The sequence below is a fragment of the Pleurodeles waltl genome, chromosome 6, assembly GCF_031143425.1.
Source record: "Pleurodeles waltl isolate 20211129_DDA chromosome 6, aPleWal1.hap1.20221129, whole genome shotgun sequence".
NCBI lineage: Eukaryota > Metazoa > Chordata > Amphibia > Caudata > Salamandridae > Pleurodeles > Pleurodeles waltl.
In genome coordinates this window covers 793618990-793632685 of record NC_090445.1, presented here as the reverse complement: position 1 = coordinate 793632685, position 13696 = coordinate 793618990, and positions in this window count along the sequence as shown.

Sequence of the window (13696 nt, the reverse complement as noted above, 5' to 3'; positions counted from 1 at the left end):
GATCGCATCCGTTTCTCTCATTTACATTAGTCTTACATGTACAAGGACAATCAGAGGCAGTATATATTTCAATAAGGTTTTAATGAAGTAACTACATCTTTGACAATAAAGCATGTACTGCAATAACCAGGACAATAAAGCATGACAGAATTAAAATTGTGACAAGGAGAGTAAAGCATATAGATAATGCTACCATATTGTCACTAGAGTCATTCAAATAATTCCTACCTAGGCTATGTTAGAGCGCAGCATGTTAAGATCTAGTTCTGCCCTTCTGGTTCCCATGGGAAGACATCATCCCTCATAGCTGAGTAAGAGGCCTGTAGTCTACATAAGCAGCTGTAGCAAAGCATTCAGCAGACAGCTTAGAGTTGTGAACATCTGGGTGGGATCTCCCTCTAATGTGTATGGGACAGAGAAGTGTTTTTATAATAAAACAGCTGATGTCCTGAGAAAATGTCCCTATGTAAGGATGTGTATGTTTCTATGAACACTAGAGACAAACGGTTACCACATTTACCGGCAACCAATCTTACTACTGCCTTGCGAAAAGCACAGTGAAAGATATGTCTTGTTTAAGAACACAGTGCTGACCTAGGCAAAGAACAGTTAGATAGGGAGAAATAAAACAAGACCGCAAATGTGGCTATTGTTAAAATAATAAACAAAGCTGGATAAAATATATCTAGGTTAAAGGGCACAGCAGCAGGCCTAGTTTGCTAAAATAATGTGTATGGAACTATAACTAAAATGGCTACACAACACCCTGCCCTTGCCGGTTTAAAAGCGGTTCAAAGCCTGATTATGAATAAAAGCTTCTAAAACTCAACCTAAGATATATATGTAAGAATGTCAATTATGCCAAGTTAAAAGACTCTTGCGCATGTGTAGAAAGCACAATTTAAAATGGTAACTGTGGCGTAAAAAGGTCGAATTTCAATAGTCAAAGTCATTTTAGAAGTTGCCAACCGAATCCGAGATAACTGAAGACAGGAAATCTTCCACTTTAGCAGGTGGTAAAGTAGGAAGTTCATCCCCAAGGAAAACCAAGGAGCATTCGTGTTCCAAAGCCTGAGCTCCAGCCAAAGCAGCAGCATTCCTTGGTGTGCCCAACAATGAGTTTAGAGCTGCATCCTCCATGAAGGGCAACTCATAAGCAGCTTCCCATAGCAAACACACCCTCAATGTGCATGTCTGGTAATGAGCTCTCAGCGAGAACATCAACAGATCAGCATCCAATGAAAGCAAGCACTGCGTAGAAAGACAGACATTGTGCATGTTCGAATGAGCACCAGAGGCACCGAAACACAAGCTGCACACAATGCAAAACTGGTCTGAATGACAGAGGGAAGTCACACTCCAATTGCTCCAGGAGTGTTGCTCCAAGATACTGCATCATGCATTCACGACATAGCTGCACTGGTGGGAGCACTTTCAGACCTCCTTGTTGCGGCGGGACAGCCATTGTTCAGAAAAAGTATCAATAGCAAAATGCCACCTATTATAGCCAAAGTTATTGGAAATCCCCCGAAAATACAGGAGAATATTGAGTGGGTGGCTGATGGTATTAAACCGAATATAGAGGAGAAGGTGTGAACGAAACCAGAACCAACAGCTTTAAAGAAATTTGCAATTCCAGTAGTATTGAACACATTAAATATTTGTCCCATGAGCTCACCAATGTGTCTTCGAAAGTTAGTACTTAAAAGGGACTGTATCGCTGCTGATGACCTTGCCACCTGAAGTGCGTAGGTCTCACTTGCGGCTGTGAGCGCTACATGTTTTTGGAACAAAAAGCCTAGAGTCTGCTCAACTTGTCAAAATTCATATTAGAAGTAGTGGTATGGGGCCAAATCTCAGCTACTTCTCTTTGTCGTGTGGGAGGAAAAAGTACATTCCCGCAGCATGTAACAATCTTAGAGACCGAAACAACATAAACTATTCCAGCTCTCATCCCACAACAGTTTTCACTATTAAGTAGAAGATAGCTGCCACTTGGGAGCACCTGGAACGCATGTCTAATCAAGGGGACTGAAACTCCCTTCAGATAACAAGCCAAGTTTGCTGCCGAAGCGTTACACGCCCCATGCAAGGACAGCTGTTTACAAACCATTGAATGGCTGACAGAAGTCTTGCATTCACTGCTGCTAAGAAAGACCTCTTTCATGCCACTGAGACATTTGTACAAGAAGGGCAGCTCCCACACCTCATGGATGTAACTATCTGCTAGCCTTTCATATCTGTCAACTGGAATATGTTTTAAGCAGGACATGAATTGAAGTGTTGAAATAGGCAGATTAATGACCCCGTGTATTAACCAGTCAGCAGATGGTATTTCAGCCACAGCAAAAGGCAACTTTGCCAACTTTTTAATATTTAACATGACATAAGTCGCTTCTTTCGTAGCCATTAGTTGTTGTCGACACGTTAAATTAAATGTGGAAAATATGTCCCTTGCACTAACATATGGCCAGGGAACTCGACCTGCCTTCAGTGTTTGTAGTGTCCAACCCAACTGCATAATGGACCTTAGTTGACTCTGTCCATGGTGTAAAGACTTGTCAATTTGAATTATGTCTATGGAAGAAGAAACAATGTTGTTTAAGGTGTATATTGAGTCAGACAGGCTATTAATTCCATTATCTACAACAGCTAATGCCTTCTGTAAATTTTCCTGATCTATTTGCCTTAACTGGGCAGCAGCTTCTTGTTGGGAAAGCTTCCAAATTTCATTATATACTGCATATAAGAAGCACTTTCTGTGTTGTTTTCTGGGGCCTAACAGGAAATCCTGTAAATCAGTGTTATTAGACAGAAGACTTAGGTATTCTCAAACAGCATCTAGTGAGGAACGCTTCAACCATTGCTGGCATAGTTTTCCTACACTGTATGGTGTTACTGTACCCGCATGTTCGGATTACACAGAGCGAGGGTCCAGCCTACTTGTTCTAAAACACCCCGTGGAGTTTATAAAACGGTTATGACACCCATTAGTATCTGTTGGCCAAAATAACCACCACCCAGGACATGACAGTGAAGCATTAAATGTGCCATTCTGGACCTATTCATCAAGCTGATTTTCAGTTCCATTTATATACTTTTGCCATTTGTAAAATTTTGCAGGGGCAGGAATACTGGGCGCATTCAATTTCTTACTCTTTGCTAAGCCTAAACAACTTGTTTGTTGTACAGTTTCATTTAAAATATCATTTGAACAGGTATCAGGCATGCTCTAAATAAAGCTTCCTTCCACATTATTTGCCAATTTCTTGTTCCCCACACACTTTTTAAGTCAATCGACTTCCACCAACAGTCATTGCCTTCTACAGTATAACCAACTGGGAAACAAAGGAATCTCAATTAATTAATTTTGTATCTTTCAATAATATGTGTACATGTTTCCATTGATGGCAATTTAAAATAATATGACTCAGCATTTTTAACATTGTGCCCAGAAAAATATGCACCCTTTTCAGAATATGTTTTAAAACTCCCTTGTGGTGGATTTGGACAATGTTCCCATTGTGTGTGATTAAAAATAGTCTTTGGGGTACTTGCTCTGTGAATGAAATGGTGCCCATAATAATTATAGCAAAACATATCACCATAATTCTCTTTAGATGGATAAACATCCTCACTTTCAAATACAGTAAAATACTGCAATTCAGTCATCATAGAATCAACTGTTTTCACATCCCAGTCATCAGAAACAACTCCGGGTATCGTTACATTGTTCATTGAAAGTTTAAACACATTTGGTATTTGAATGACCTCTGTGGGCCCGTATATATCTAATGTGACTTTATCCCAAACAATCCCATCAGGAATTGGTATAGCGGAAATGTTCACGAAAGACAAGACTCTGTGGACCTTGTGAGAAGAAAAATGGGGTTTTAGGTCCTCGTCCACCCATTCAACTGTTGATCTTTCAGGAAGAAAATGACCATGTATTAATAAAAAGAATGTTATGACAAAGCCAATCCAAAGGAGGAAAGCTAATACAGTCAAGGGAAGCCACAGATAGTTCCATGGGAGAACAAAGTAATTTGTTTTAAGCCAGTTTATCAGCTTAAGGGCTTTTGGCAGTTCTGATGTGGAAGAGGCACATTAGTCTGAGAAAGTGTTGTTGATTTCGGGCAAGTATCCAGAAGCAGTTTGTGCAAAAGCTAGAGTCGTATTTGTAGAAGAAGAACTGGTAGCGGTCTCCCGCTGTGGTTCATAGTAAATTACACTATCTGTCTGTGTTCAAGCTGTGTCAAATCGATCAGTAATTTCCGTACTGTTTTAGTAGCAGATTTTAGTGGAACTAATGCAAGAGGTGTCAGCATTGCTGCTCAAAACTTGTAAAGGGATGTTTTGACTAGTAGAGAAAGGGATTCAGGAACTACTGGCTGCTTCTCTTGGTCTGCTGTGCAGGATCGGCCACATGGTGTAACCTGTCAGTGTCGATAGATACAAATTGATTTTCTTTAGCACCCGCCAACGGTGGTAGAACGACAGTTCTGGTACCATGTATTCCCAAGACTGGAACCGGTGCACGATAAGAAGGACCAAACTCCTTTTTCACAGCAACTTTTTCACGTACCAGATCCCCAACTTTAGGAATCCAGCCGGTAGGTGTTATTGGTACATCCTTAATTCCTGCGGAGGCACCACTGGCAGAAGCGTTGTCATCACAGAACTGTTGTAATTCCTGCAACACGTTCATTTATGTCAAAAGATGTTTCTGCCGCCTCCATGTCAGGACCATCAAGACCTGGAACATACATTTGAGTTCAAAACAGGCACTCGTATGAAGAACGATCCCCCAGGGACCTTCTAGGCAGATTGTTAAGTGCTTTCTGGACTCCATACAGATGATTAAGCCAACTATGACTCGTACCTAAGACTCTGGCAGTTAATGACTGCTTTAAATCATGGTTTTGTTGCTCCATGGCACTATTTCCCTCGGGATGAAATGGAGACAAGTAATGGAGTTGGGCCCCTAACGAAGCCACGGTGCCCCTGAATGCCCTTGAGGCAAAGGCAGGGCCCTGGTCCGAGTGGAAAGCCGCAACTGCATGTGTGCTGATAAATACTTGCAAATCTTTAATAACAGACTGGGTGGCAGCTGAGCACTGTGGTCACACCCATAGAAATCTGGAGCAAGAGTCAACAGCGACTAAGATGTAATTGTATGCACTGTCCGGTGTTAGTGGACCACAATGATCCAAGTACTCACATTGTAATGCTTTATTGGAAATTACGAGGAGTGTCTGCGGTGGGCGTTTGACCGTGGATCCCTTAATTTGTTGGCAGATGTCACAACAAAGGACATACTGCTTGGACTGTTTTTTTAGACCTGGCCACAAATAACATGCTTGCAATAATTCTATTGTAGCCACAACACCAGCATGGGCAGATGCAACCCCCTCATGCGCTGCTTTAATCAACTCTGATCTATTGTCTTTGTTGGAAATGACTCGAACTCCCACGCCAGGTATTTTTACTTCTGCATCAAGGCAGCCTCCCATTGGTTAGGATTATTTAGCAGGAAATGCTTTTGGATAGGGCGTGTCTTCAGCTGTGGCTTTCACGGCAGCCCATATGTCATTGTCCGATTTCGTTCCAGTACAGGTTACAGCAGCAACAGCAGCCTAGCTACTGCTGATTTGGCTGCTTCATCAGCCAGTGTATTTCCAGCAACATGTATTCCAACGCGCTGGTGTCCAAGTGTATGTACAACATGGACGTTTGGTAGCATTTCCTTCAGTTCCGCTATCTTACCCCAGAGAAGTCTGTGTTTGATGGTGTTGCCTTCAGAATCTCTGAACCCATTCTGGTGCCAGTAATGCAGGTATTCATTGAAGGACTGGACACAGTAGTACGAATCACAAACAATCAGTGTTAACTGTGCAGGATCTGTATGTTCCAGTGCCATCACCAGAGCATTTAGCTCTGCTAGTTGTGCTGTGCAATCCCTTAGGGTTTGAGTGTATGTATGCTGGGGACAAAATGTATTATCCTCCATGTAGCTGCTTATGACTGTGCAAGCAGTGGAGTATTGATGTTTTGTGCCTATTGTAGGTTGTGCTGAGCCATCGGTGTACATGACTCTTTGATATTGATCAATAGGCAGTGTATTTGCTAGAACTAGGTATTCCAGTACATATTGCAAAAAATCTTGAGTTTGTAATTTTGGGTCAAAAATTTAGTCTACATCAGTGGCTGTCAAAGACGTTGCCCATTGAATCCAATGTGGATGTAATACTTTAGTGTTTGGAACTCTGGCTTTGGTAACTCGAGGGCTGGAATTGGAGACACTACAATAATGCATTTCTTCTGGGCTAGTGGGCTTTCTTTAATGATGACCATCTAAACAGCAGTGAGAATTTTCTCAGTGGGAGCAAAGCGTTGTTCTGCTGCGGAATACAAATGTGATTTGTAAACAATCGGGACAGTCTCACCCTCACTGAAAGTTACATAGGTGAAACCAATGGCACTAGCAATTACCCTGATGACCAGATGTTTTTTGTTGTCCCTTGTGTGTAGGTGTTGTGCTGCAGGCATGTCTGTTTGCAGAGCTCTTAGAATGCGTGTGTGTTCGCCTGTCCAAAATTTACTTGAAAAGTCAGGACGTGTTAAGTCATATAATGGTTTTATACATGATGCATAGTCAGGCATGTAAGTTCTGACAAAATTCAGAAAACCCAAAAGGGATTGGAGTTTTTGAATTGTATTTGGAGGTGGCAACTGTGTGCATTTTTTCAAGAATTGTGGCGCAAGGCTCTTTCCTTCACTTGATAGCAGCTGCCACTTCAACAGTGTATGAGGGCAGCCCCAATGTTAGCCTATGAAGGGAGCAGGCCTCTCAGTAGTGTAAAAACGAATTTAGGAGCTTTACACTACCAGGACATATAACTACACAGGTACATGTCCTGCCTTTTACCTACACAGCACCCTGCTCTAGGGGTTACCTAGGGCACACATTAAGGGTGACTTATATGTAGAAAAAGGGGAGTACATCTCATTGATGCAAGGAGGTTTCAAGCATTTAAAAAGTGACGTTAACACCAAAATTTTGATGCTAGACGGGTCTAGAGTCAAAATATAAATATAGCGTTGGGTTTGCGCTGAATTAGTGTAAAAATAAATGCCGCTATTTCAGCGCAAAGCAAGTATAAATATGCCCCTTAGTCCCATGTTGTTGTTCTTGTGTTTAGATGTTTTATTCGATGACAGTCTTAATTGGGTTCCATTAAGTAAGGCTAAAGCTATGTATGGCCTTAGCCGGCAGTACAGAGGCCGTTTCCACCTTTGCTTTGAAACTAGGCTGTAAACCATTCAGAGACCTCCTAATGGTTTACAATGCAAAATGCCAGACAATTGCCAATTATGAGGCACGAGAGCTGACTTACTCATACAGAAGAAGGTTGAGAATGATTTTATAAAAAGATTGCTGGCAGTTCGCATGACTACTGCTTCCTACATTTGCCATGCAGAAGTTGGACTTGGTTATAGCTATGATCTGATCAAGCTTCAGACACTTAAATATATAGACAAGGAGACAATTTTTAATTGATTAGTTTTAACTGATTGCTTAAGATTGGATAAGGCCTTAAAGATTACTTTTCTGTCATACATCAACAAAGCCAGTCGTACTTTGAACCTGCCCGACTTTTTTGGTAAACCTGAGACCCTTTCTATTAGCCACATTATGGCCCTCAATACAACCCTGGCGGTTGGTGGAGTAATACCGCCAACAGGCCGGCGGAATAAAAAAGCATTACAAGCATGGCGGTGACCACCATGCTAAACCGCCACTTCTCCACTCCGACCGCCAGGGTGGTAACGACTGCTGGGCTAGAGACTTCGGTCTCCAGACCAGCGGCTGTCACAACACCGCCGGCAGTATCACGACCTTGCATACAGCCATGGATTTCGTGGGGTTCTGTACTGCCACAAAATCCATGGCGGTAGGCACTATCAGTGTCAGGGAATTATTTCCCTGGCACCGATAGGGGTCTCCCCCAACCCCCTCTCCCACCCCTAAGTCCTCCCCCCACACCCGACCCCCCTGCCACCCCCAAAGGGGCAAGACCCCCCTCCCAACCCACCTCAACATCGACTACATGCACACATACAGACATTCCAACAGACACACACACAGACATACACACACACATACTCACAGACATACAAACAGACAGACATGCACACATTTTCAAAACACACAACACAACCTGCACGCATACACGCACTCACATACCCCCTCTACACACTCACACACAGACCCCCATGCATGCACACAACACACAACATCCCCCCACCCCTCCCCTCCGGGAGGGAACGGGATCCATGGGGCCTGGTCCGCCGCTAGCTCCCCGTCACCAGAACACCGCCACACTGAATCCTGGGTTGTGATTCGGTGGGTGGTGTTCTGATGACGTGGCGGTGAAGCAGCCTCCACTTACCCGCCGACCGCCTGTATGGCTGCTAGCGGCTATCTGCCTGAAAAAGGATGGAGGGCTGCCAGCAGTCATAATACGCTGTGCGGAAAACCGCCTTTACTGGCGGTCTTCAGCACGGCGGGGAGGTTAAAATGAGGGCCTATATCCTTGAAGGCAGTTTGCATCTACTAATGTAATGCCGAGAGACTATGCAGTGAGTATGGAAAAAACTGTCTCAAAATACAATGACCTTCATTACAACATTGGCAGTAAGTGCCGCTTATAGCCATGCTGACTGCCGCCAACACACGTGACCGCGGCGGTATACCACTACCCGTATTATGACCCACACATAGAAATCTGCCACTATACAGACACACACACATTTCCGCCAGCCTAAAGGTCAGTGATAAAATGGTGGTACCTAAACCCACACCGTTACACCAACAGAAATACGCCCACAGCATCATGACCCACAAATCACCATGGCGGTCATTCAACCACGGTAAACCATTGGCGGTACACACCGCCGTGCTCAAAATACACACACACTAACAAAACTACACCACATTGAACAATACAAAATAGGTTATCGTTGGAGACTACGGGATCCAGGAGCCAATGGCGATGTACGCTGGCGGTGATGGTACGCATCGCCATGGACGTAACCGCCATTTTCTATCTGTTCACTCACTTGCTACCTGACCTTCAACAGGAGAGGACCTACACTGCAAGTGTTGCTGTGACCTGTCTCTGGAAGAGACAATGGCTCGAATGTCTGGGGAAAAGGCCCCTGCCTTCACTTCAGAGGAGTTTGAGAGACTGGTGGATAGGGTCCTACCCAATACACTTTACTCTAGGGTCCTTCAGACAAACAGGTGGGTACACTGTGAGAATGATGCATGGACCATGAATATATGGATTGCTGTGTGTGTAAGCCTCGTGTAGGGGGGTCTGAGGGGTCCTGGGCAGAGTGCTGCATGTACAGTGGTCAATGTATGTGCGTAAGAGGATGGGGGGGATATGTTGGGCCATGAGTATACCAGTCCCGACGGTATGACTAATAACTTTTCTGCTGTATTTTTTCAGCAGGTCAGCGCCCATCAGAAAAAGGGTATTTGGCATGCCATCACCAAGGAGGTGCAGACCCTGGAGGTCTTTGTCAGACGGAGCACACACTGTTGCAAACGGTGGGAGGACCTGTGCCGCTGGGCAAGGAAGACGGCGAAGGCCCAGCTGGGGCTTGCCTCCCAACAAGGAAGGGGAGCCCATCGTACCCTGAAACCCCTGATGTTCCTCATCCTGGCAGTGGCCTATCCGGAGTTGAATGGGTGCTCGAAGGCATCACAGCAGCCACAAGTGGGTGAGTACAGATTCAGAATCATGACTTTATGCGCGTTAAGGTATTACCTGGGTGGAGGATGTGGGCTGTGGGTGCCTCTAGGCCAGGGCGAACATGGCAGGGTATGTTCAATGATGGACAAGCTGAGATGCACCCCAACCCCAATAATGTTAGTGGGCATCTACTACTGGGCAGGGTTCTGTGGGTTTCAGGTGTGCAGCAAATGGCGTTAGGCATTGTACCCCATGGGCTGGTGACTAGCATTGTAACTGGTAGTGCATGGCCTAGTGCATAGGGCAACCTGTGAGTTGTGTACACCAACGGTAGTGTTGTTGCTGGCATTGACCAAGTGTATCCTCTGTCTCCCCCCCCCTTTTTTGTTTTGTCACCCTGTTCTTGTGTTGCATCCCACAGGGGTCTTGAAGCTGAATCCACTGACGGTGAGGGCACCAGTGGGACGGAGGGCGAAGGGAGCACCACGATGGAGACAGGAGTGGACAGTTCTGAAAGTGATACCTCCTACGATGGAAGCTCCCTGGCGGTGACGGACACCTCTGTGCTCACCCCAACTACAGGTACAGCCGCCACTCTGGTACCAGCACCGCCCTCGCAGCAGCCCCTCGGCGAGTTTCCCGTACCTGCTCACCCAGGAGTGTGGGCATCTTCTGCACCTCAGGCCCAGCCCCAGTCAGCCCTGCTGCCCGCAGTGAGGAGGCTACTGACCTGCTCAGATCCCTCTCTGTTGGGCAGTAAACCATACTGAATGCCATCCAGGGTGTAGCAGGGCATTTGCAACAAACAAATACAAACCTGGGGGGCATTCACTCTGGCATGGTGGCCCAACAGAGAGCATTCCAGGCTCTGCCCAATGCAATGATGGCAGCCTTGTTCCTGTCTCCAGCCTCCCCCCTCCAACATCCTTTACCCAGTCCCAATCCCCTCAACCCCAGCCTATCCCAAGCACACCTTCAGACCATTATTCACCCAAATCAACACACAGAAGTGGTTCAGGCAAACACAAGCACCACACTTCATCTCTCAAGCACTCACACAAGCACCATCCACATGCAGACACACCAACATCCACTGCCTCCACTGTGTCCCCTTCATCCTCGTCGTCCACCTCCCTCCCAGTAGGGTCTCCACTCACACCTGCATGCACTACATCCTCATCCACTACCTCCATCACCAGCACGCCTATCATTACTCGCCCCTCACTGGCAGTCACCACCCCCACGTCCATGCACACGTCCCCTGTGTCCTCTCCCAATGTGTCTGTGACCCCTACTTCAAAAGTACACAAAGGTAAGCACACAGACACCCAACAGCAATCCACCTCACAACACCATCCAGCCCATGCGCCTGCACCCAAACACAGCAGACTGACACCTCCTACAACCACTCCCTCTTCCTCCACTCACAAACCTTCACCCTCTTCCAGCCCCAGTGTCCCTAGGAAGCTTTTCCTCGCCAACATTGACCTATTACCTACCCCTCCCTCCAATCCTTCACTTCGGGCCAGGGTGGCCAGAACCCCGCCCAGCGCCTCAGCCACTCAGTCCATGACCACTGTGGTTTCTGCAGCCACTGCAGGTGTGAGAGGCTCAAAGGAGGCACCCGTCAGCCCAGCCAATGTGCCAGCACCACCTGCCAAGGCCAATAAGGGTCCGCCACCTAGCAAGGGCAAGAAGGGGACACCAGCCAGCAAGGGGAAGGAGGCACCAAAAGCCAGCAAGAAAAAGTCACCTGCTGGCAGAAGCAAGGAGGCACTACCATCTGCCAGGGCCAGGAAGGGGCACACAACACCAGCCATGGCACTTCAGCCGTCTGAGGATGCAGGTGACGGCTCTGGAGGCTACCACCACTGACAGCACCGCCACCTGCACCGCGGCTAGCACCTCCACCTGCATCACATCCAGCACCGCCACATGCACTGCCACCAGCAGCACCACTGCCAGAAGCAGCAGCCCCAGTGGGCAGCCGTCTGAGGATGCAGGTGAAGGCCTGGAGGCTACCACTACCACTGGCAGCACCGCCACCTGCACCGCGGCCAGCACCGCCACCTGCACCGCGTTCAGCACCACCACATGCAACGCCGCCAGCAGCAGCCCCAGTGGGCAGCGTCTGAGGCTGCAGGTGAGGCCTGGAGGCTACCACCACCACTGCCAGAACCGCCACCTGCAGCGCACCTGGCATCCACTGAGCAGCTGTCACCGCTGGCGAGCAGTGTGTAGTGGTGGCTACATGGGCTGCAGTGCGTCCTGGCTCCTGCAACACATCCAGGATGAAGCACACTGGGCACAAGGCCCCCTCCAGAAACAGTGGAAGAAGGCATCCACTCAGCCCCTCCTTGCCAGGATGAAGCACACTGGGCACAAGGTCCCCTACAGAACCAGTGGAAGAAGCCATCCACTCAGTCCCTCCTTGCCAGGATGAAGAACACTGGGCACAAGACCACCTCCCGAACCAGTGGAGAAGCCATCCACTTGAGAGACTGTGGCCTTGCACTCCTCAGGACCAAGCAGTGGGCATGGAGTCCCCCCCAGGCCAATGGCATTGTGCCATCTTCCCCCCATCCCCCTGAGGGGCCTGTGTGTCTTTCTACCTGATGCCCCTGCAGTGTTCTCTCCATATTGAGGCAGGCCGCTCTCTGGAGCTCACCACATGGATCACGACGCCCTACAAATCCAAGGTACTGTTTGCGGGTTGTCCCGACACCGTAGTTGGCCCACAACACTGCAGCCGACCTGAACTGTTGGTTTTGTTGACCACAATGCTGTGATAGCGCCAAGTGGAGCTATCAACTTAACGGAAATGTATTTTGAGTAAATGTTGCAGAATTCATATTTTTATTACTGTATGTTGGATTTTTATCGTATTTGGTCTTGTTTTATATAGATAAATATTGGCTATTTTTCTAAAATTGGTGTGGTGTCCTTTTGTAGTGTTTTCATTTATTACTGTGTGTTATGTGCAAATACTTTACACATTGCTTCTGCGATAAGCCTGACTGCAAGTGCCAAACTACCAAGGGGGTGAGCAGGAGTTATCTGAGTGGGTATCTCCCTTATCCTGACTAGAGTGAGGGTCCCTATTTGGACAGGGTACAAACCGACTGCCAACTAGACCCCCCATTTCTAACATACAGTTTTCAAGAATGTCCTGAATTTTTGATCAGGCTCTGCTCTTCTTAACTCCAGTGGGAGGGCATTCCAGAGTTTGAGAGCAGAAAATGCATACGAACACCCTCCACCCTTAGATTTCTTAATCTTAGGGACTATGAACAATTGTTGATTTGTGGAACGCAATGGTCTCATAGGATTGTAAGGTGTTAGCAGTTTTTGAATCAGCCAAGGTCCTTTTTATATATTGCTCAATAGGCCATACAGAGTGACTTGAAATGAATTCTTTTGAGCACTGGAAGTCAGTGTAAAGTTGCCAGGGCTGCAGTGGCTGAATGATGCTAAGGGATTTTCAGTAGGGTCTGGGCTGCGGCACTCTGTATTACCGGGAGTCTTTTTACAACAGATTTTGGGCTCCACAGATATAGGGAGTTCCCATAGCCGAGTTTTGAGATTATTAGTCCTTGTACCACTACTCTACTTGATTGATCTGGCAGCCATCTTAGTAGTTTCCTCAAGATCCTGTGTAAGTCAAAACAATTTGGGACCAGTTTCTTGGCTTGGACTTCCATAGATAACTTGCTGTCAGTTATAAAGTCCAAAATCTTGACATTCAATTTAGAGGTGGGTTGAGTGCCTAGAAAATCAGGCCAGTGCAACTCCATCCACCTGGCAGGACTGTTTCCCTCTACTAACACTTCTCTCTTCTCCCTGCTTAATTTTAGAATGCTGGCAGACATCTAGGGGGTGATTCTAACCCTGGCGGTCGGTGATAAAGCGGCGGCCAACCCGCCAACAGGCCG